Source organism: Somniosus microcephalus, unplaced genomic scaffold (assembly GCF_052327205.1).
Source record: "Somniosus microcephalus isolate GS21.2 unplaced genomic scaffold, FLI_Smic_1.0 scaffold4, whole genome shotgun sequence".
NCBI classification, from domain to species: Eukaryota; Metazoa; Chordata; class Chondrichthyes; order Squaliformes; family Somniosidae; genus Somniosus; species Somniosus microcephalus.
In genome coordinates this window covers 2,957,439-2,982,777 of record NW_028225191.1, presented here as the reverse complement: position 1 = coordinate 2,982,777, position 25,339 = coordinate 2,957,439, and the positions used below count along the sequence as shown (strand labels likewise).

At 49.4% G+C, this 25,339-nt stretch overlaps 1 pseudogene; it reads right to left on the bottom strand.

Moving 5' to 3' along the window:
* LOC147084057 (uncharacterized) overlaps window positions 1–25,339 on the bottom strand; it is a 118,977-nt pseudogene that overhangs the window by 12,098 nt on the left and 81,540 nt on the right.

Below are 25,339 nucleotides of genomic sequence, written 5' to 3'. Positions count from 1 at the left end.
GATGAGAATGTAAAAGGTATGATCAGTAAGTTCGCAGATGACACGAAAATTGGTGGGGTGGTAAATTGCGAGGAGGAAAGCCTCAGGCTACAGGACGATATAAACAGGTTGGTCAGATGGGCGGAAAAGTGGCAAATGGAATTTAACCCTGAAAAGTGCGAGGTGATGCATTTTGGACGGACAAATAAGGCAAGGGAATACACAATGAGTGGTAGGACCCTAGGAAGTACAGAGGGACCTTGGTGTACATGTACATATCTACCTGTTCCGCTGCCTTCAGGGATCTAAGGTGGTTAAAAAGGCATATGGGATACTTGCCTTCATTAGCCGAGGCATAGAATATAAGAGCAGGGAGGTTATGATGGAGCTGTACAAAACGCTGGTGAGGCCACAGCTGGAGTACTGTGTGCAGTTCTGGTCGCCTCACTATAGGAAGGATGTGATTGCTTTGGAGTGGGTGCAGAGAAGATTCACCAGGATGTTACCTGGGATGGAGCGCCTCAGCTATGAAGAAAGACTACACAGGCTGGGGTTGTTTTCCTTGGAGCAAAAAAAGCTGAGGGGGGACCTGATTGAGGTGTACAAAATGATGAGGGGCATAGATAGGGTAGATAAAGAGGAACTTTTCCCCTTAGTAGGGGGGTCAATAACAAGGGGGCATAGATTCAGGGTAAGGGGCAGGAGGTTTAGAGGGGATTTGAGGAGGAACTTTTTCACTCAGAGGGTGGTTGGAATCTGGAACTCACTGCCTGAAAGGGTGGTAGAGGCAGGAACCCTCAACATTCAAAAAGCATTTGGATGAGCACTTGAAATGCCATTGCATACAAGGCTATGGGCCAAATGCTGGAAAATGGGATTAGACTGGACAGGGATTGATGGACGGCGCAGACACGATGGGCCGAAGGGCCTCTTTCTGTGCTGTATAATTCTATGACTCTATCCTTCCTAAAGTGTGGTGCCCAGCGGAAGCCTAGCCAGTGTTTTATAAAGGCTTAGCATAACCTGCTTGCATTTGTACTCTATTCCTCTATTAATAAAGTCAAGGATCATGTATGCTTTTTAACAGCCTTCTCAACTTGTCCTGCCACCTTCTAAGATTTGTGTACATACACCCCGAGGCCTCTCTGTTCCTGCACCCTCTTTAAAACTGGACCATTTAGTTTATATTGCCTCTCCTCATTCTTCCTACCAAAATGAATCACTTCACACTTCTCTACATTAAATTTAATCTGCCACGTTTCTGCCCATTTCACCAGTCTGGCTACATCCTCCTGAAGTCTGTTACTATCCTCATTGTTTGCTACATTTCTGAGTTTCGTATCATCTGTAAATTTTGAAATTTTGCCCTGGATCCCCAAGTCCAGGTCATTGATATATATAAAAAAAAAAGCAGTGGTCTGAATCAATGTTCACGTTAAATTGCGCGGCCACGCAGCAGTCTGGAGGTCCCACGCAGCCGGCTCACCGCCCGATAAATGGAATAAACGCGCATGCGTGGAAATTTGAATGGGCCGTGCAGCATGTTAAAGGGGCCACACACCTCAAAAAAAGAGGGAACATTGATCCTAATACCGACCCCTGGGGAACATCACCGTTTACCTCCCTCCAGTCTGAAAAGCAACCGTTCAGCACTACTCTCTGCTTTCTGTCCCTTGGCAGAAAATTGGGAGGGGGCGAGTGCAAACAGCACCTGATTTCTCGCCAAGCACTCAGGGAAGCAGGGGATTAGCCCTACTTTAAATGGCCGTCTCTTACATATACATTATAAAAAGGGAGACGCTGTCCCTTTAAAATCGGTCATCCACGGGGACGCGGTCCCTTTAATGAAAATCTCATGGAAAAAGAGTGCGCCTGTCCCTTTAAGAGAACCCCCACCACTCCCATATTTTTCTTAAAGTGCTTGAAATTAATAATTAAAAACGCAGAAAATTAGTATTAAAAAAATTAATTCAGGGGGAAAAAATATTTTTACTCACATTTACTCCCCAGGGTTTCTTGTTTCTGTTTCATCAATTTAAAAACGAACTGCTTTTTTTATGATCAGCCATGATCGCATTGAATGGCGGAGCAGGCTCGAGGGGCCGAATGGCCTACTCCTGCTCCTATCTTCAATGTTTCTATGTTTAAAACAAGTATCTTCTGTAAAATAAAATTAGTTTGAGCTGTAAAATCGGAAAGGAACATTAAAAATAAACTTTCCCAGGATCACAGCTTCTGACCAGGCCGCTTTACAAAATGGCGGCGGGCCAATCCCAGGTCCTGCCACCTCCTTCGCCGCGATTGGTTGGAGGACCAAAGCCCCTCGGTCAGTCCTCCAAGCTCCGCCTCCCCTCGCTCATTGGTGGAGAGCTCAGTGTCAGTCAGTGCACGCCGGCGACGTCGTGACGTTGCAGGGTGGGCGGTTGGAGCAGGCGGGAAATTAAATTCATTTAAATTAAATCTCCCCTCAGCCTCCTCTGTCCCAATCAGCCGGCGCAAGTCCCGCCCCTCGGGCTCCCCGATTGGTTGGAAGACCCGCCGCCGGCTCGCTCCTCCAGCCCCGCCCCGCTCGCTCCCTATTGGTCGGAAACTGCCGTCAATCAGGCCCTGGGCCCGGGTCCTATCTTCTATGTACTTTCAGTGATGACTTTTATAAACTGGTTTTACAGGAAATTAGAAGAGGGGGGGAGAGATTTGAAGACACTCGGTCCCTTGGTGACGCTAAAGTTGCAGCTGACCCCGCGCATGCGCCTCATGGCCCCGCCCCCTCCTGCTCCACAGGCGCCCGGCCCGCACCGCGCATGCTCAGCACACACCCTGGGCCCCTGTCAATCATCCTCCCCCTCTGAACAGGCCCCGCCCCCTCCCCTACTCCGCATGCGCCGCCGGGCCCCGCTCCCGAGGATGAGCCGCTACCGCGCCTTCGCAGGGCCTCGCATTCTGGGGAAGGCCCGGGCAACCACGAGGGTCCGGATCACCGGCGGAAAGTGAGTTTTATCAGGGTTTTTTATATATAGCGGAGAGAAGCGCGGGCGGGGAGATAAATAAAAAGAAAATACAAACCGGACCGTCCCAGCGCCCTCCCGGCAGCGAGCGGAGCGGATTGAGCGGCCGCCGCCCCTTGTCCGAATGGGCTCTTCCTGTGATGACGTCACAATTGTACATTTGAAAGCAGCTTGTATTGTGAAGCTTGTGCCCCTTTGCCAGGCCCGCTGCCTGCGGCCCCTCTCCCAGATTCCAGCCCCAGCTCTGTGCTGACTGAGCTGCTCTCACCTGGGGACAGCGCGTCACAATCGGCCCCAGCGCACCCGAGCTGGAGAAGGCCCCGCCCCCTTGCCGCGCCGCCATTGCTTGGAGGACCAGGCCGCCCAGTTCAGTCCTCCCAGCTCAGCCCTCGTCCTATTGGTCCGCGCTCCCGTCAGTCAGAATCACATTGCTCCGGCTCACTCCGCCACCCCGCGCACCTCAATCCGCTCCGTTCGGTGTCCGCGGAGGTCCCGCCCGACTCTCAGGTTTGGTTTTTCTCGTATTTTACTTTATAATCTCGCTCTCCGCCTCACCTCGATTTAAATCGATTCCCCAACTTTACCCCGGCCGCTGATTTCGCTTCTTCCCCGGGCCCGGCCTTCCGTCTGCTCCCCTGAGACCCCACACACGCGCACTGGCAGCCTCGTTTCGTGGTGGGGCCGAATGAACATGTGCGGCCCCACCTCTCCACATTTAAAGGGACCCCCACCCCCTCCACATTTAAAGGGACACCCACCCCGTCCACATTTAAAGGGACACCACCACCTCTACATTTAAAGGGACACCCACCTCCTCCACATTTAAAGGGACTCCCTCCCCCCCCCACCTCATGTCCGCTACTGTGGAGGAGGAATTCCTGGAGTGTTTACGGGATGGTTTCCTGGACCAATATGTCGAGGAACCAACCAGAGATCAGGCCATCTTAGACTGGGTATTATGTAACGAGAAAGGATTAATTAGCAATCTTGTTGTACGAGGCCCCTTGGGTCGCAGTGATCATAATATGATCGAAATCTTCATTAAGATGGAGAATCAAGTTGTTGACTCAGAGACTAGGGTCCTAAATTTAAATAAAGGAAACTACGATGGTCTGAGGAGCAAGTGAGTCGGATTGATTGGGGAATGTCACTCAAAGGGTTGACGGTGGATAGGCAATGGCAAACATTCAAAGACCGCATGGATGAACTACAGAATTTGTCCATCCCAGTTTGGCATAAAAATAAAACGAAAGAGGTGACCCAACCGTGGCGAACAAGGGAAATTAGGGATAGCATAAGATCCAAGGAGAGGACATATAAATTGGCCAGAAAAAACAGTAAACCTGAGGATTGGGAGCAGTTTAGGATTCAACAAAGGAGGACGAAGGGATTAATTAAGAAGGGGAAAATAGAATATGAGAGTAAGTTTTCAGGGAACATAAAAACTGACTGTAAAAGCTTTTATAGATATGCGAAGAGAAAAAGAACATAATAAGTTGGAGCAGAAGTAGGCCATATGGCCCCTCGGGCCTACTCCGATATTCAGTAGGATCATGGCTGATCCGAACCTAGACTCACGTCCACTTCCCTGCCCGCTCCCCATAAATCCTAATTCCCTTATCAGCTAGGAAACTGTCTACCTCCGTTTTAAATTTATTTAATGTTGCAGCTTCCACAGCTATCTGAGGTAGCAAATTCCATAGATTTACCACCCTCTGAGTGAAGAAGTTTCTCCTCATCTCAGTTTTAAAACGGCAGCCCCTTATTCTAAGATTAAGCCCCCTAGTTCTAGTCTCACCCAGCAGTGGAAACATTCTCTCTGCATCCACCCGATCAAGCCCCCTCACAATCTTATATGTTTCGATAAGATCGCCTCTCATTCTTCTGAATTCCAATGAGTAGAGGCCCAACCTACTCAACCTTTCCTCATAAGTCAACCCCCTCATCTCCGGAATAACCGAGTGAACCTTCTCTGAACTGCCTCGAGAGCAAGTATATCTTTTCTTAAATATGAAAAACAAAACTGCACGCAATATTCCAGGCGTGGCCTCACCAGTCCCCTGTATAACTGAAGCAAGACTTCCCTGCTTTTATACTCCATCCCCCTTGCAATAAAAGCCAAGATTCCATTGGCCTTCCTGATCACCTGCTGTACCTGCATACTAACTTTTTGTGTTTCATGCACCAGGACCCCCAGATCCCTTTGTACTGCAGCACTTTGCAGTTTCTCTCCATTTAGATAATAACTTGCTCTTTGATTTTTTCTGCCAAGGTGCATAACCTCACACTTTCCAACATTATATTCCATCTGCCAAATCTCTGCCCACTCACTTAGCCTGTCTATGTCCTTTTGCAGGTTTTTTATGTCCTCCTCACTCACTGCTTTCCCTCCCATCTTTGTATCGTCGGTAAACTTGGATATGTTGCACTCGGTCCCCTCCTCCAAATCGTTAATATAGATTGTAAAGAGTTGGGTTCCCAGCACTGACCCCTGCGGAACACCACTAGTTACTGATTGCCAACCCGAGAATGAACCATTTATCCCAACTCTCTGTTTTCTGTTAGATAGCCAATCTTCCACCCATGCCAATATATTACCCCCAATCCCATGCTTTTTTATCTTGCGTAGTAATCTTTTGTGTGGCACCTTGTCAAATGCCTTTTGGAAGTCCAAATACACCACATCCACTGGTTCCCCTTTATCCACCCTGTTTGTTGCATCCTCAAAGAATTCGAGCAAATTTGTCAAACATGACTTCCCCTTTATAAAACCATGCTGACTCTGTCCGATTAAATTATGCTTATCCAAATGTCCTGTTACTGCTTCCTTAATAATGGACTCCAACATTTTACCAACCACAGATGTTAGGCTAACTGGTCAATAGTTTCCAACCTTTTGTCTCCCTCCCTTTTTAAATAAGGGCATTACATTAGCAGTTTTCCAATCTGCTGGGACCTTGCCTGAATCCAGGGAGTTTTGGAAAATTACCACCAATGCATCCACAATCCCCACTGCTACCTCTCTCAAGACCCTAGGATGTAAGCCATCAGGTCCAGGGGATTTATCCACCTTAAGTCATTTAATGGCATTACCATCGCTGAATCCCCCACTATCAACATCCTGGGGGTTACCATTGATCAGAAACTGAACTGGACCAGCCGTATAAATACTGTGGCTACAAGAGCAGATCAGAGGCTGGGAATTCTGCGGCGAGTGTCTCACCTCCTGACTCCCCAAAGCCTTTCCACCATCTACAGGGCACAAGTCAGGAGTGTGATGGAATACTCTCCACTTGCCTGGATGAGTGCAGCTCCAACAACACTCAAGAAGCTCGACACCATTCAGGATAAAGCAGCCCGCTTGATTGGCACTTCATCCACCATCTTCAACATTCACTCCCTCCACCACCGGCGCACTGTGGCTGCAGTGTGTACCATCTACAAGATGCACTGCAGCAACTCGCCAAAGCTCCTTCAACAGCACCTTCCAAACCCGCGACCTCTACCACTTAGAAGGACAAGGGCAGCAGACGCATGGGAACATCATCACCTACAAGTTCCCCTCCAAGCCACACACCATCCTGACTTGGACCTGTATCGCCGTTCCTTCACTGTCGCTGGGCCAAAATCCTGGAACTCCCTAACAGCATTGTGGGTGTACCTACACCATATGGACTGCAGCGGTTCAAGAAGGCGGCTCACCACCATCTTCTCTAGGGCAATTAGGGATGGGCACTAAATGCAGGCCTAGCCAGCCAGCGACGCCCACATCCCATCAATGAATAATTTTTTTTTTTTTAAGTCCCATTATCTTACTGAGTACCATCTCCTCAGTGATTTTAATCGTGTTTAGCTCCTCCCCCCATAGCCCCCTGTTTGTCCAGTGTTGGGATATTTTTAGTGTCCTCTACTGTAAAGACTGATACAAAATATTTGTTAAGCGTGTTTGCCATCTCCATGTTCCCCACTACTGACTTCCCAGTCTCGTCCTCTAAGGGACCAACATTCACTTTAGCGACCCTTTTTCTTTTTATATAACTGTTGAAACTCTTGCTATCTGTTTTTATATTTTTTGCTAGTTTACTTTCGTAATCTATCTTCCCTTTCTTAATTAATGTTTTAGTTATTCTTTGCTGGCTTTTAAATACTTCCTAATCTTCTATCCTCCCACTAGATTTGGCTACTTTATAAGCCCTTGTTTTCAGTCGGATACTATCCTTTATTACTTTACTTAGCCACGGATGGCTGTCTTTTCTTTTACACCCCTTTTTCCTCAGTGGAATATATTTTTCTTGAAAGTTGTGAAATATCTCCCTGAATGTACACCACTGCTCATTTACCGTCTTGCACCTTAATCTATTTTCCGAGTCCACTTTAGTCAACTCTGCTCTCATACCTTCATAGTCTCCTTTATTTAAGCTTAGTACGCTGGTTTGAGATCCAACTCTCTCACCCTCCAATTAGAATCCTGGCGAATCGAATAACTAGGGCTGTAGAGAGGGCTTTAAACTAATTAGTGGCGAGGAGGTTTCAAGAGAACCTGGTTGGTTCAGTAACATACTGCTCAAGGAACCCGTCGCTAATGCACTCGATGAACTCTTCCTCAAGGCTGCCCTGCCCAATTTGATTTGTTCAGTCACTATGAAAGTTAAAATCTCCCATGATTATAGCTGTTCCCTTATTACAAGCCCCAACTATTTCCTGATTTATACTCCGACCAATAGAGTTGCAACTGTTAGGAGGCCTATAGACTACGCCCACTAGTGACTTTTTCCCCTTATTATTCCTTATTTCCACCCAAACCGTTTCACTATCCTGATCCTTTGACCCAATATCATTTCTCACTATTGCAGTGATTCCATCCTTTATTAACACAGCCACCCCACCTCCTTTTCCTTCCTGGCTGTCCTTCCAATAGTCAAATACCCCTGGATGTTTAGTTCCCAGTCATGGTCACCCTGCAGCCATGTCTCCGTAATGGCCACCAGATCATACCCATGTGTAGTTATTTGTACCGTCAACGCGTCTATTTTGTTACGAATGCTGCGTGCATTCAGATAAAGAACTTTTAAATATGTTTTGTGACAATTTATTCCTGCTTTTACCCCCTTTACGACTTTACCTTTATCTTTATATATTCTGTCCCTTCCTGACATGCTCTGGTTTTTAATTCCCCCACTGCTACCTTGCTCTATTGCCTTCTCCGCTGACATTTTTATTTTTCGCTCTCTTGAAACCTCCCCCCCACTAATTAGTTTGAAGCCCTCTCTACACCACTAGTTATTCGATTCGCCAGGATTCTAGTCCCAGCACTGGCCAAGTGAAGTCCGTCCCAACGGAACAGCTCTCTCCTGTCCCAGCACTGGTGCCAGTGTCCCAGGAAGCAAAACCCGTTTCTCCCACACCAGGCTTTGAGCCACGCATTTAACTCTCTGATTTTATTTACCCTAGCCAAATTTGCTCGTGAGGGCAGGTACAGCACGGGTTAGATACAGAGTAAATCTCCCTCTACACTGTCCCATCAAACACCCCCAGGGCAGGCACAGCACGGGTTAGATACAGAGTAAAGCTCCCTCTACACTGTCCCATCAAACACCCCCAGGGCAGGTACAGCACGGGTTAGATACAGAGTAAAGCTCCCTGTACACTGTCCCATCAAACACTCCCATGGCAAGTACAGCACGGGTTAGATACAGAGTAAAGCTCCCTCTACACTGTCCCATCAAACACTCCCAGGGCAGGTACAGCATGGGTTAGATACAGAGTAAAGCTTCCTGTACACTGTCCCATCAAACACTCCCAGGGCAGGTACAGCACGGGTTAGATACAGAGTAATTCTCCCTCTGCACTGTCCCATCAAACACTCCCAGGGCAGGTACAGCACGGGTTAGATACAGAGTAAAGCTCCCTCTACACTGTCCCATCAAACACTCCCAGGACAGGTACAGCACTGGTTAGATACAGAGTAAAGCTCCCTCTACACTGTCCCATCAAACACTCCCAGGACAGGTACAGCACGGGTTAGATACAGAGTGAACCTTCTTCTACACTGTCCCATCAAACACTCCCAGGGCAGGTGCAGCATGGGTTAGATACAGAGTAAAGCAAAGATTATTATTTGAATGGCAATAGATTGGGAGAAGGGGAAGTGCAAAGAGACCCGGGTGTTATTGTGCACCACTCGCTGAAGGTAAGCATGCAGGTGCAGCAGGCGGTTAAGAAGGCAAATGGTATGTTGGCCTGCGTAGTGAGAGGGTTCGAATACTGGAACAAGGATGTCTTGCTACAGTTGTACAGGGCCTTGGTGAGACCACACCTTGAGTATTGTGTACAGTTTTAGTCACCTTACCTGAGGAAAGACGTTTTTGCCGTGGAGGGAGTGCAGCGAAGATTCACCAGGCTGATACCTGGGATGGCAAGAATGAAGTTGGAGGAAAGATTGTGTCGATTGGGCTTATACTCACTGGAGTTTAGAAGATTGAGAGGAGATCTCATTGAAACCTATAAAATTCTGTCAGGTCTGGACAGACTAGATGCAGGAAGGATGTTTCTGATGGCCGGGGAGTCCAGAACCAGAGGCCATAGTCTAAGGATAAGGGGTAAGCCATTTAGGACTGAAATGAGGAGGAATTTCTTCACCCAGAGAGTGGTGAACCTGTGGAATTCTCTACCACAGAGGGCAGTGGAGGCCAGTTCATTAAATATATTCAAGAAAGAGTTGGATATATTTCTTGAGGCTAAATGGATCAAGGGATATGGGGAGAAGGCAGGGACAGGGTACTGAATTTGGATGATCAGCCATGATCACATTGAATGGCGGAGCAGGCTCGAGGGGCCAAATGGCCTACTCCTGCTCCTATCTTCAATGTTTCTATGTTTCTCTACACTGTTCCATCAAACACTCCCAGGGCAGGGACAGCATGGGTTAGATACAGAGTGAAGCTCCCTCTACACTGTCTCATCAAACATGTGCGGGTTAGGTTGATTGGCTGTGATAAATTGACCCTTAGTGTTAGGGGGATTAAATACATGGGGTTACGGGGATCGGGTGGGATATGTGTCGGTGCAGGCTCGATGGGCCGAAATGGCCTCTATCTGTACTGTGGGGTTTCTGTGATTTCTGTGACTCCCGGGGCAGGTACAGCACGGGTTAGATACAGAGTAATGCTCCCTCTACACTATCCCATCAAACACTCCCAGGGCAGGCACAGCACGGGTTAGATACAGAGTAAAGCTCCCTCCACACTGTCCCATCAAACACTCCCAGGGCAGGTACAGCACGGGTTAGACACAGAGTAAAGCTCCCTCTACACTGTCCCATTAAACACTCCCAGGGCAGGTACAGCACAGGGAAGATACAGAGTAAAGCTCCCTCTACACTTTCTCATCAAACACTCCCGGGGCAGGTACAGCACAGGTTAGATACAGAGTAAAGCTCCCTCTACACTGTCCCATCAAGCACTCCCAGGGCAGGCACAGCACGGGTTAGATACAGAGTAAAGCTCCCTCCACACTGTCCCATCAAACACTCCCAGGGCAGGTACAGCACGGGTTAGATACAGAGTAAAGCTCCCTCTGCACTGTCCCATTAAACACTCCCAGGGCAGGTACAGCACAGGGAAGATACAGAGTAAAGCTCCCTCTACACTGTCTCATCAAACACTCCCAGGGCAGGTGCAGCACAGGTTAGGTACAGAGTAAAGCTCCCTCTACACTGTCCCATCATAAGGACATAAGAAGAACATAAGAAATAGGAGTAGGCCATACGGCCCCTCGGGCCTGCTCCGCCATTCAATAGGATCATGGCTGATCTGAATCGAGACTCACGTCCACTTCCCTGCCCTCTCCCCGTAACCCCTAATTCCCTTATCTGCTAGGAAAATGTCTATCTCCATTTTAAATTTATTTAATGTTGCAGCTTCCACAGCTCTCTGGGGTAGCAAATTCCATAGATTTACTACCCTCTGAGTGAAGAAGTTTCTCCTCATCTCAGTTTTGAAACGGCAGCCCCTTATTCTAAGATTATGCCCCCTAGTTCTAGTCTCACCCATCAGTGGAAACATCCTCACCACATCCACCCGATCAAGCCCCCTCACAATCTTATATGTTTCGATAAGATCGCCTCTCATTCTTCTGAACTCCAATGAGTAGAGGCCCAACCTACTCAACCTTTCCTCATACGTCAACCCCCTCATCTCCGGAATCAACCGAGTGAACCTTCTCTGAACCGCCTCGACAGCAAGTATATCTTTTCTTAAATATGGAAACCAAAACTGCACGCAGTATTCCAGGTGTGGCCTCACCAGTACCCTGTATAACTGCAGCAAGACCTCCCTGTTTTTATACTCCATCCCCCTTGCAATAAAAGCCAAGATTCCATTGGCCTTCCTGATCACCTGCTGCACCTGCATACTAACTTTTTGTGTTTAATGCACCAGGACCCCCAGATCCCTTTGTACTGTAGCACTTTGCAGTTTCTCTCCATTTAGATAATAAGTTGCTCTTCGATTTTTTCTGCCAAAGTGCATAACCTCACTTTCCAACATTATATTGCATCTGCCAAATCTCTGCCCACTCACTTAGCCTGTCTGTCCTTTTGCAGGTTTTTTATGTCCTCCTCACTCACTGCTTTCCCTCCCATCTTTGTATCGTCGGCAAACTTGGATATGTTACACTCGGTCCCTTCCTCCAAATCGTTAATATAGATTGTAAAGAGTTTGGGGTCCCAGCACTGACCCCTGCGGAACACCACTAGTTACTGATTGCCAGCCCGAGAACGAACCATTTATCCCAACTCTTTGTTTTCTGTTAGATAGCCAGTCTTCCACCCATGCCAGTATATTACCCCCAATCCCGTGATTTTTTATCTTGATCAGTAATCTTTTATGTGGAACCTTGTCAAATGCCTTTTGGAAGTCCAAATACACTACATCCACTGGTTCCCCTTGTTGTGTCTGTGTGTTGATAGAGACACTGAAGACAGGAGTTGGTTTGATAGGTGTTTACTGAACAAAGTCTGGAGGGGAACTAACGGATACAACACAATACTCAGGCTTATATAGCCCGAGTGGCCATTACCGGCATTACAGTACACATGGGGCTCTTAAAGGCACATACACTACAATTCCTCTCCTTTTAGCTAACCAGTACATAATATTTTAAGTAATTATTAATTACATGTTACAAGAAAAATAATCTATACATTGCTGCAGTTAATTAATTATAAGTCAGTCTCTCTGGAGGCTTCCTGACTCGGTCCAGATAACGCCTCGGTGGTGTAGTAGTTTCTGGTCGTGTAGTAGGTTCTTTTGGCAAAGCTGATTCGGCTTGAATGCCAGTGTCGGGTTCATCGGGTTCCAGTATCACCGGATCGGAGGTAGATATAGGTATCTCTACTTCATCGTTAGGCGTATAGAGTTGTGGTGTAGGTTGTCCCTTTTCGGATGACTCTTATGATTTGGTCAGCATGGCGCCTTATTATGCTTTCTCCGATGTCCACGGTATACATCAGCGGTCCTAGTCGTGTGCAGATAGTTCCAGGCTGCCATTTCTCGGTACGGTAGTCCCGGGACAAAACTTGTTGACCTATCTGGAAGGTTCTAGTTGGCCTTTCATTCATGCCTTGAAATTGCCGGTTCTCCACGTCCCTTCTGATGTTGGGCTTGATCAAATCCAGCTGGCATCTTAGGCTTCTATTGAAAAACATCATGGCGGGAGTTTGGTTTGTAACCATATGTGTTGCATTCCTGTATGCGAACAAGAAGTTATCCACCTTGTGCTGAAGTTTTATGTCTTCATTACCCATGGCCTTTATGGCCTTCTTGAAGGTCTGGACAAACCTTTCAGCCAATCCATTGGTGGCGGGATGGTATGGGGCGGACGTGTAGTGCTTAACCCCATTGTTTTTTAAGAACTTCCTGAATTCTTCGGACACAAATTGCGGTCCATTATCAGAACAGATCTGTTCCGGCAGCCCATTCCTGGCAAATATGGCCCTTAATACTGTGATGGTTTTTTCCGTGGTGGTGGAGGACATCTTGATTACCTCCGGCCACTTGGAGTGTGCATCAACTGCGATTAAGAACATTGAGTCCATAAATGGACCAGCAAAGTCGATGTGTACCCTTTGCCAGGGAGATGAGGGCCACTCCCATGGATGTAGAGGGGCTTGGGGTGGAGCGTTTTGGACCTTCTGGCATCCTAGGCAGCTCTTGGTCATTTCTTCGCTGTCTCCATCGATACCTGGCCACCGTACAAACGCTCTGGCTAGGTTCTTCATTTTCACTCCACCCAGATGCCCCTCGTGAAGCTCCTTTAGCGCTTTATCCTGGAGTTTGGGTGGAATCACCACTCTGGATCCACACATCAAGGTTCCTCGGCACACTGACAGCTGTTCTCTTCTTTGCGAGAATGCTGGCAACAGTGGTTCGCCATGTGCTGGCCATCCCTTCATTGTTAAATCGTAGACCCGTGAGAGAGTAGGGTCATTTCTCGTTTCCTTTTCAATGGCAGAATTTGTCACTGGTAGACATTCCACTATGGTTGAGTGGAACATCTCCACTGGGTCTACTGTTGGTGCCTCTTCTACCGTTGGCAACGGTAGGCGTGATAAACCGTCAGCATTCCCATGCTGTTTTGATCCTTTGTATTCTATGTTGTATTGGTGTGCCCCTAGAAAAAGGGACCACCTCTGTAGCCTTTGCGCTGTCATAATGGGAACACCCTTTTTAGGATTGAATATGGAGATGAGGGGTTGATGGTCAGTCAACAAGGTAAATTTTTGTCCGTGTAGGTAATGGTTGAATTTCTTCACTCCCCATACCAGGCTGAGTGCTTCCCTGTCGATTTGGGCATAGTTACGCTCAGCTGAGTTCAATGAGCGTGACGCAAAAGCTATCGGCCGTTCCGAGCCATCAGGTAATTTATGCGATAATACTGCTCCTATGCTGTAAGGGGATGCATCGCACGCCAGTCTGATTGGCAGTGATGGGTTGTAATGAGCCAAAACTTCTTTGGACGTGATTAAGTCTTTGCATTTATGGAAGACACGCTTACAGTCTTCGCTCCATTTCCAAATTACTCCAGTTTGTTGCAGTTTATTAAGAGGGTGTAGAAGAGTTGATAAGTTCAGTAAAAATTTATGATAGTAATTTATTAATCCCAGGAACGACCTTAATTGTGAAACATTTTCAGGTGCTGGGGCTTTTATGACCGCTTCAATTTTTTCAGGTGACTTATGCAACCCTTCCTTATTATGTGGCCACAATATGATATTTGATTTTGGAAAAATTCGCACTTGGGGCGATTTGCTCGTAGGCCCCGTTCTCTCAGCCGAGTGAGCACCTGCTCCAAATTGGCACGGTGCTCGTTGTCGTTTTCTCCTGTTACAAGGATGTCGTCTAGGTAGCATTGAGTCCCCGGAATCCCTTGGAGGACTTGCTCCATAGCTCTTTGCCAGATAGCTGGAGCGGATGCTACTCCGAAAACCAGTCGATTGTACTGGTACAGACCTTTGTGTGTATTTATCGTGAGATATTTTTTTTAGAGGCCTCTTCAACCTCCATCTGTAGATATGCCTGTGCCAAGTCAATTTTGGTGAAACGTTTCCCTCCGGATAGTGAGGCGAAAATATCTTCTATCCTCGGAAGAGGATACTGTACCGTGTGAAGGACCGGGTTTACAGTCACCTTGAAGTCTCCACAGATGCGAATTTTTCTCTGTTCTTCAGATTTATCATTCTTCAATGCTTTCTTCATGACTGGGACGATGGATGTTGCCCACTCGCTCCAATCTATTTTAGATAATACGCCTGCCTTTTCCAAATTCTCCAGTTCTGCCTCGACTGCTGGACGAATTGCGTATGGCACCGGTCTTGCCTTAAAAAACTTGGGAATTGCTGCATCTTCCACTTTTATTGAGGCGGTGATGCCTTTCAAGGTTCCTAGTTTCTCTTGAAACACTTCTTTGGCGTTGGCCAAGATGTCTTTTAATCGTTCAGGTATGACATCATCATCGTTTTTTTCCTTACTGGTCACCGTCAGTGCCTGAATGGAGTGCCAGTCTAAACGTATCTTCCTTATCCATTCACGTCCCAACAGCGGTGGACCACCATCTTGTAGAACGTATAAATACAACTTCTGTATTTCCTTGCCGTTGTATACAACAGGCACCCTTATTTTTCCTTTGGGGTATACTTTCTGCCCCGTATATGTTTTCAAGATAATGGATGTGTCTTTTAAAGGTATATGCGGAAATAGCCGCTCGTAATCTCGTCGATTTATGACGGTCAGAGCTGATCCTGTATCTAGCTCCATTTTAACTGGGGACCCTGCTATTGTGAGGGTAACCCAAATGGTCTGGTAATCTTCTTTGGCAATTACATTATGTAATTTGAGAGAGCTTAGTCTCTTGTTCCCGGAGTCGCTATCGCTCTTCCGGTCTTCGGAGCTACTGTCCGTCATCATTTGTACGTTTCTGTGCTTTTCCTTATTGATTTTTTTCCTGTTAATGGATTTTTTGTTTCCAGATCGGCATACACGTGTAATGTGTCCCATCTTTCCGCATTGCCTGCATGCTTTGTCCTTGAACCAGCAGTCCCTCTGGTCATGGGTGGATCTGCCGCAGCGATAACATCTCTCGAAACCCCGTGTCATTTCATGGGTGCCAAAGTCCTGTGGCTTTTGCTGTATCTCTGCAGCTCCTCTTGCACTGAAAGCCTTGTCCAGTGTTAAATCTTTTTCAGAAAATAGCCTTTTTTGTGTTCCTACACTTAGGAGAACGCAGACGAATTTGTCTCGTAGAGAATCTGCCAGTCCTGCCTCGAATTGGCAGTGTAGGGTATCAACAATCTCCTTAAAATTCTTGTCCATCGGTTCGGCTGGAGTGATTAAGCTTCGTAACAGCTTGTATGTCTTTGCGCCCATTAGATTTAGAAGTACTGAAGCTTTTTTTTCATCTTCTATTCCATTTGCGGTGCAATATACCTCCACTCTTTCCACATATGTGGTCCAATCCTCTATCTTGTTATCAAAAGCATCAATATTGCCAGAATTAGGCATCTTAGAAAAGATATGGCGCGTCCCGCGCTTTTCTTTCTTTTCTGCAGAAAAGATATGGTGTTTCCCGCGCTTTCCCACTGCTGCTGCCGATGACAACGCTGTTTCCCGCGGTTTCCGTTCTTTTTTTCTTTCTTTCTTTCTTTACAGTTGGAGACTCGTTCCCGCCGGACTCTCTCTCTAGGTCTGAACGCCGACCTGCTTGCAGCCGCGGCCGTCTCCCGAGTGCTCCCTCCCCGTCTGTTACTGCTTGCCTCCGCTTTCGCTGCTTGGCCCAGCTGTAGAGCCAGCCGCTGGAGCCCCAGCCTGACGCCCAGGAAGGATTACCGCAGTACCTGCCACCAGCTTGGCCAGCTGGTGAAACAACAGCTTCTTTCACTTCTTGATTCTTCTGGACGCCAGAAGAATCGATGTCCTTGAGGTGCTGCTGAATTGTAGGTCAGTCCGTTTCCACTTCGTCGCCACTGTTGTGTCTGTGTGTTGATAGAGACACTGAAGACAGGAGTTGGTTTGATAGGTGTTTACTAAACAAAGTCTGGAGGGGTACTAACTGATACAACACAATACTCAGGCTTATATAGCCTGAGTGGCCATTACCGGCATTACAGTACACATGGGGCTCTTAAAGGCACATACACTACACCCCTTTATCCACCCTGTATGTTACATCCTCAAAGAATTCGAGCAAATTTGTCAAACATGACTTCCCCTTCGGAAAACCATGCTGACTCTGTCCTATTAAATTATGTTTATCCAAATGCTCTGTTACTGTTTCCTTAATCATTGACTCCAACATTTTGCCAACCACAGATGTTAGGCTAACTGGTCTATAGTTTCCAGCTTTTTGTCTACTTCCCTTCTTAAATAAGGGTGTTACATTAGCAGTTTTCCAATCTGCCGGGACCTTTCCTGAGTCCAGGGAGTTCTGGAAAATGATCACCAATGCATCCACAATCCCTACCGCCACTTCTCTCAAGACCTTAGGATGTAGGCCATCAGGTCAGGGGGATTTATCCGCCTTAAGTCCCATTATTTTACTGAGTACCATCTCCTTAGTGATTTTAATCGTGTTTAGCTCCTCCCCCCCCCATTGCCCCCTGTTTGTCCAGTGTTGGGATATTTTTAGTGTCCTCTACTGTAAAGACTGATTCAAAATATTTGTTCAGCGTCTTTGCCATCTCCATGTTCCCCACCACGAGTTTCCCGGTCCCATCCTCTAAGGGACCAACGTTCACTTTAGCCACCCTTTTTCTTTTTATATAGCTGTAGAAACTCTTGCTATCTGTTTTTATATATTTTGCTAGTTTACTTTCATAATCTATCTTCCCTTTCTTAATTAATCTTTTAGTTATTGTTTGCTGGCTTTTAAATGCTTCCCAATCTTCTATCCTCCCACTAGATTTGGCTACTTTATATGCCCTTGTTTTCAGTCGAATACTATCCTTTATTACTTTACTAAGCCACGGATGGCTGTCTTTTCTTTTACTCCCCTTTTTCCTCAGTGGAATATATTTATCTTGAAAGATGTGAAATATCTCCTTGAATGTAGACCACTGCTCTTGTACCGTCTTACACTTTAATCTGTTTTCCCAGTCCACTTTAGTCAATTCTACTCTCATACCTTCATAGTCTCCTTTATTTAAGCTCAGTACGCTGGTTTGAGATCCAACTCTCTCACCCTCAAACTGAGTTTGGAATTCAACCATATTATGGTCACTCATTCCAAGGGGATCCTTTACTAGGACATTTTTTATTAATCCTGTCTCATTACACAGGACCAGATCTAAGATTGCCTGCCCCCTGGTTGGTTCAGTTACATACTGCTCAAGGAACCCATCCCTAATACACTCTATGAACTCTTCCTCAATGCTGCCATGCCCAATTTGATTAGTCCAGTCAATATGAAAGTTAAAATCCCCCATGATTATAGCTGTTCCCTTATTACAAGCCCCAACTATTTCCTGATTTATACTCCGACCAACAGATTTGCAACTGTTAGACTACGCCCACTAGTGACTTATTCCCCTTATTATTCCTTATCTCCACCCAAACTGTTTCCCTATCCTGATCCTTTAACCCAATATCATTTCTGACTATTGCAGTAATTCCATCCTTGATTAACATAGCAACCCCACCTCCCTTTCCTTCCTGTCTGTCCTTCCTAATTGTCAAATACCCTTGTATGTTTAGTTCCCAGTCATGATTATCTTGCAGCCATGTTTCCGTAATGGCCACCAGATCATACCCATGTGTAGTTATTTGTACCGTCAACTCGTCAATTTTGTTACAAATGCTGCATGCATTCAGATAAAGAACTTTCAAATATGTTTTCTGACAATTTATTCCTGCTGTTACCCCTTTTACTACTTTACCTTTATCATTATACATTCTGTCCCTTCCTGACACACTCTGGTTTTTAATTCCCCCACTGCTACCTTGCTCGATTGCCTTCTCCGCTGTCATTTTTATTTTTCGCTCTCTTAAAACCCCCCCCCCCCACTAATTAGTTTAAAGCCCTCTCTACAGCCCTAGTTATTCGATTCACCAGGACTCTAGTCCCAGCACTGGCCAAGTGAAGTCCGTCCCAACAGAACAGCTCTCTCCTGTCTCAGTACTGAAGCCAGTGTCCCAGGAAGCAAAACCCATTTCTCCCACACCAGGCTTTGAGCCACGCATTTAACTCTCTAATTTTATTTACCCTAGCCAAATTTGCACGTGGCTCAGGTAATAATCCAGAGATTATTACCCTTGTGGTTCTGCTTTTTAATTTGGCCCCTAGCTGCTCAAACTCCCTCAGCAGAACCTCCTTCCTTGTCCTATCTATGTCGTTGGTACCAACATAGACCAAGACAACCGGATCCTCCCCCTCCCACTCCAAGTTTCTCTCCAGCCCAGAGGAGATGTCCTTAACCCTGGCACCGGGCAGGCAACACAGCCTTCGGGACTCTCGCTCTCGGCTGCAAAGAACTCTATCTATCCTCCTAACGATACTATCCCCTACCACTACAACATTTCTTTTAACTCCCCCCACTTGAATGGCCCCCCGCTCCATGGTGCGGTGGCCAGGTTGCTCATCCTCCCCGCAGTCCCCGTTCCCATCCTCACAGGGAGTAAGAGCCTCGAACCTGTTGGACAAGTGCAAGGGCTGCGGCTCCTCCGACACTACCTCCTGGATCCCCGTACCTGCCTTACTCATAGTCACACCATCCTGACCCTGGCCACGGACTACATCTGAATTAATTAATCTAATTGGTGTGACTACCTCCTGATACAGAGAGTCCAGGTAACTCTCCCCCTCCCTGATGTGTCTCAGTGTTTGAAGCTCGGACTCCAGCTCTTCAACACGGAGCCGGAATTCCTCGAGCAGCCAACACTTACTGCAAATGTGATCACTGTGAGCATCAATGGTGTTCACCAGCTCCCACATATTGCAGCAGCAACACATCACCTGATCTCCCATTCTATGTAATTAATTACATTTATTAATATTCTTAAATACCCTCTGCCCCGATTCTAGATGATGAATATCGCACCTTAGAAACTATGAACCACAGAGTTTAAGCTTAAAAACGAGAGAAATACTCACCAACCAATCACTTACCCGCTTTCTGGTGACGTCACACTTGGATTACTTTTTACCTCTCTCCTTCCCTCTGAGGTCCGAGACTGGAGATTGGTAAAACTTACCTGGTCTCTGGGACATTATACAGCCGCTCAGCCCGCAATCCCCGCCGATTCTCGCACTGAGGCCTTACCTGGGTCTCTGGAGCCTTTATACAGCCGCTCAGCCCACGATTCCCACCGATTCTCACACTGAGACCTTACCTGGGTCTCTGGAGCCTTTATACAGCCACTCAGCCCGCGATTCCCGCTGATTCTCGCACTGAGACCTTACCTGGGTCTCTGGGGCCTTTATACAGCCGCTCAGCCCGCGATTCCCGCCGATTCTCGCACTGAGACCTTACCTGGGCCTCGGGAGCCTTTATACAGCCGCTCAGCCCGCGATTCCCGCTGATTCTCGCACTCAGACCTTACCTGGGTCTCGGGAGCCTTTATACAGCCGCTCAGCCCGCGATTCTCGCACTGAGGCCTTACCTGGGTCTCTGGAGCCTTTATACATCCGCTCAGCCCGCGATTCTCGCACTGAGGCCTTACCTGGGTCTCTGGGGCCTTTATACAGCCGCTCAGCCCGCGATTCCCACCGATTCTCGTACTGAGACCTTACCTGGGTCTCTGGAGCCTTTATACAGCCGCTCAGCCCACGATTCCCGCCGATTCTCACATTGAGGCCTTACCTGGGTCTCGGGAGCCTTTATACAGCCGCTCAGCCCACGATTCCCGCCGATTCTCGCATTGAGGCCTTACCTGGGTCTCTGGAGCCTTTATACAGCCGCTCTGCCTGCGATTCCCGCCGATTCTCACACTGAGGCCTTACCTGGGTCTCGGGAGCCTTTATACAGCCGCTCAGCCCGCGATTCCCGCTGATTCTCGCACTGAGACCTTACCTGGGTCTCGGGAGCCTTTATACAGCCGCTCAGCCCGCGATTCCCGCTGATTCTCGCACTGAGACCTTACCTGGGTCTCGGGAGCCTTTATACAGCCGCTCAGCCCGCGATCCCCGCCGATTCTCGCACTGAGGCCTTACCTGGGTCTCGGGAGCCTTTATACAGCCGCTCAGCCCGCGATTCCCGCTGATTCTCGCACTGAGGCCTTACCTGGGTCTCGGGAGCCTTTATACAGCCGCTCAGCCCGCGATCCCCGCCAATTCTCGCACTGAGGCCTTACCTGGGTCTCGGGAGCCTTTATACAGCCGCTCAGCCCGCGATTCCCGCTGATTCTCGCACTGAGGCCTTACCTGGGTCTCGGGAGCCTTTATACAGCCGCTCAGCCCGCGATCCCCGCCAATTCTCGCACTGAGGCCTTACCTGGGTCTCGGGAGCCTTTATACAGCCGCTCAGCCCGCGATCCCCGCCAATTCTCGCACTGAGGCCTTACCTGGGTCTCGGGAGCCTTTATACAGCCGCTCAGCCCGCGATTCCCGCCAATTCTCGCACAAGCTTTACAATACAAGCTTCTTTCAAATGCAAAATTGATTCCTACAGACAGCCTTGGTCACTCTGCAAAAAAAACTGTTTAACAATTCATCATAACTCCCTTGCATTTGCAGAGGGGTAGAGTGCAAAAGCAAGGAAGTTATGATGAAACTGTGTAAAAGACTGGAGTCAGCTGTGGCTCAGTGGATAGCAGAGTCAGAAGGTTGTGGGTTCAAATCCCGCTCCAGGGACTTGAGCACATAAAGTGAGGCTGACACTCCAGTGCGGTGCTGAGGGAGCACCGCACTGTCGGAGGGGCAGTACTGAGGGAGCGCCGCACTGTCGGAGGGGCAGTACTGAGGGAGCACCGCACTGTCGGAGGGGCAGTACTGAGGGAGCGCCGCACTGTCGGAGGGGCAGTACTGAGGGAGTGCCGCACTGTCGGAGGGGCGGTGCTGAGGGAGCGCCGCACTGCCGGAGGGGCAGTACTGAGGGAGCACCGCACTGTCGGAGGGGCAGTACTGAGGGAGCGCCGCACTGTCGGAGGGGCAGTACTGAGGGAGTGCCGCACTGTCGGAGGGGCGGTGCTGAGGGAGCGCCGCACTGCCGGAGGGGCAGTACTGAGGGAGCACCGCACTGTCGGAGGGGCAGTACTGAGGGAGCGCCGCACTGTCGGTGGGGCAGTACTGAGGGAGCGCCACACTGTCGGAGGGGCAGTACTGAGGGAGCGCTGCACTGTTGGATGGGCAGTACTGAGGGAGGGGCAGTTCTGAGGGAGCGCCGCAGTGTCATAGGGTCAGTACTGAGGGAGCGCCGCACAGTTGGAGGGGCAGAACTGAGGGAGCGCCGCACTGTCGGAGGGGCAGAACTGAGGGAGCACCGCACTGTCGGAGGGGCAGTACTGAGGGAGCGCCGCACTGTCAGAGGGGCAGTGCTGAGGGAGCGCTGCACTGTCAGAGGGGCAGTGCTGAGGGAGCGCTGCACTGTCAGTGGGGCAGTGCTGAGGGAGCGCCGCACTGTCGGAGGAGCAGTGCTGAGGGAACGCTGCACAGTCGGGGGGCAGTACTGAGGGAGCGCCGCACTGTTACATAAGAACATAAGAAATAGGAGCAGGAGTAGGCCATTCAGCCCCTCGAGCCTGCTCCACCATTCAATAAGATCATGGCTGATCTGATCCTAACCTCAAATCTACTATCACTCTGCATCCACCCGAACCCATGTGATCTCCCGGGAGAGGCGAAAAACCAGATAAAAAACCCAATGGCCAATTTGGGAGGAAAAATCTGGGAAATTCCTCTCCGACCCATCTAGGCGATCGAAACTCGTCCAGGAGATCACTCTGTCCCTATATTTTCTACAGTACTTACCTTCTGTAAAGGCGATCTCCACCCCAGCCAGGAACAGGAATAAAATCATCTCCTGAAATCTAACACAGAATTAGAACACAAGAAGTAGGAGCAGAACCAGGCTACACGGCCCCTGGGCCCACTCCACTACCCACAGGGCCATGACCATTCCGAACCTAGACTCATGTCCAATTTCCTGCCCGCTCCCCGTAACTCTTAATTCCCTTTACTTCTAGGAAACTACCTATTACTGTTTTAAATTTATTTAATGATGTAGCATCCACAGCTTTCTGGGGCAGCAAATTCCACAAACCTACCACCCTCTGAGTGAAGAAGTTTCTCCTCATTTCAGTTTTGAAAGAGCAGCCCCTTATTCTAAGATTATGCCCCCTAGTTCTAGTTTCACCCATCATTGGGAACATCCTCCCCGCATCCACCCGATCAAGCCCCTTCACAATCTTATATGTTTCAATAAGATCGCCTCTCATTCTTCTGAACTCCAATGAGTAGAGTCACAATCTACTCAACCTCTGCTCATATGACCACCCCCTCATCCCCGGGATTAACCGAGTGAACCTTCTTTGTACTGACTCGAGAGCAAGTATGTCTTAAGTATGGACACCAAAACTGTATGCAGTATTCCAGGGGCAGTGCTGAGGGAGCGCCACCCTGTCGGAGGGGCAGTACTGAGGGAGTGCCACACTGTCGTAGGGGCAGTACTGAGGGAGCGCCACACTGTCGGAGGGGCAGTACTGAGGGAGTGCCGCCCTGTCGGAGGGGCAGTACTGAGGGAGAGCTGCACTGTCGGAGGAGCAGTACTGAGGGAGCGCTGCACTGTTGGAGGGGCAGTACTGAGGGAGCGCCACACTGTCGGAGGGGCAGTACTGAGGGAGCACCGCCCTGTCGGAGGGGCAGTACTGAGGAAGAGCTGCACTGTCGGAGGAGCAGTACTGAGGGAGCGCTGCACTGTCGGAGGAGCAGTACTGAGGGAGCGCTGCACTGTCGGCGGGGCAGTACTGAGGGAGTGCCGCACTGTCGGAGGGGCAGTACTGAGGGAGCACTGAACTGTCAGAGGGGCAGTACTGAGGGAGCGCCGCACTGTCGGGGGGGGGGCAATACTGAGGGAGTGCTGCACTGTAGGCGGGGCAGTACTGAGGGAGCGCCGCACTGTCGGAGGGGCAGTACTGAGGGAGCGCCGCACTGTCGGAGGGTCAGTACTGAGGGAGTGCCACACTGTCGTAGGGGCAGTACTGAGGGAGCGCCACACTGTCGGAGAGGCAGTACTGAGGGAGCGCCGCCCTGTCGGAGGGGCAGTACTGAGGGAGAGCTCCACTGTCGGTGGAGCAGTACTGAGGGAGCGCTGCACTGTCGGAGAAGCAGTACTGAGGGAGCACTGCACTGTTGGAGGGGCAGTACTGAGGGAGCACTGAACTGTCAGAGGGGCAGCACTGAGGGAGCGCCGCACTGTCGGGGGGGCAGTACAGAGGGAGCGCTGCACTGTCGAAGGGGCAGTACTGAGGGAGCACTGCACTGTCGAAGGGGCAGTACTGAGGGAGCGCCGCACTGTCGGAGGGGCAGTACAGAGGGAGCGCCGCATTGTCGTAGGGGCAGTAATGAGAGAGCGCCGCACTGTCGGGGGGGCAGAGCTGAGTGAGCGCCGCACTGTCGGTAGGGCAGTGCTGAGGGAGCGCTGTACTGTCGGAGGAGCAGTGCTGAGGGAGCGCTGCAGCCGGGAGGCCGAATACTGAGGGAGCGCCACATTGTCGGAGGGGCAGTACTGAGGGAGCGCCGCACTGTCGGAGGGTCAGTACTGAGGGAGCGCCGCCCTGTCAGAGGGGCAGTACTGAGGGAGCGCCGCCCTGTCAGAGGGGCAGTGCTGAGGGAGCGCCGCACTGTCGGGGGTGCAGTACTGAGGGAGTGCCACACTGTCGGAGGGGCAGTACTAAGGGAGCATCGCGGTGTCGGAGGGTCGGTACTGAGGGAGTGCCACACTGTCGGAGGGGCAGTACTAAGGGAGCATCGCGGTGTCGGAGGGTCGGTACTGAGGGAGTGCCACCCTGTCGGAGGGGCAGTACTGATGGAGCGCCGCACTGTCGGGGGGGCAGCACTGAGGGAGCGCCGCACTGTCGGGGCAGTACTGAGGGAGCGCCGCACTGTCGGAGGGGCAGTGCTCAGGGAGCGCTGCTCCACCAGAGGGGCAGTACTGAGGGAGTGCTACACTGTCGGAGGGTCAGTACTGAGGGAGCGCCGCACTGTAAGAGGGTCAGTACTGAGGGAGTGCCGCACTGTCGGAGGGGCAGTGCTCAAGGAGCGCTGCTCCATCGGAGGGGCAGTACTGAGGGAGAGCCGCATTGTCGGAAGGGCAACAATGAAGGAGCGCTGCCGTGTCAGAGGTGCCATCCTACGGATAAGACGTTAAACCGAGGCCCCCGTCTGCCCCCTCAGGTGGACGTAAAAGATCCCGTGGTGCTATTTCGAAGAAGTTATCACCGGTGTTTTGTGCCCAATATTTATCCCTCAATCAACATGACGAAAAAAGATTATCTGGTCATTATCACATTGCTGCTTGTGGGAGCTTGCTGTGCGCAAATTGGCTGCCGCGTTTCCCACATTACAACAGTGACTACACTTCAAAAGTACTTCATTGGCTGTAAAGCGCTTTGGGACGTCCGGTGGTCATGAAAGGCAGTTAAGAAGGCAAATGTTATGCTGGCCTTCATACAAGAGGATTTGAGTACAGGAGTAAAGAAGTCTTACTCCAATTATATCTTCAAGAATGAAGGTCTAGTCTCGAGTGGTCGACCCGTCCAGAATACTAAGGGACTGGGAGGTAGCCACTTATATACCTGGAATAGTGGGAGGAGTCAGCCGAGGCATGTCCAGACCTGTACCTAGTGGAATACACATACACATACAGACAG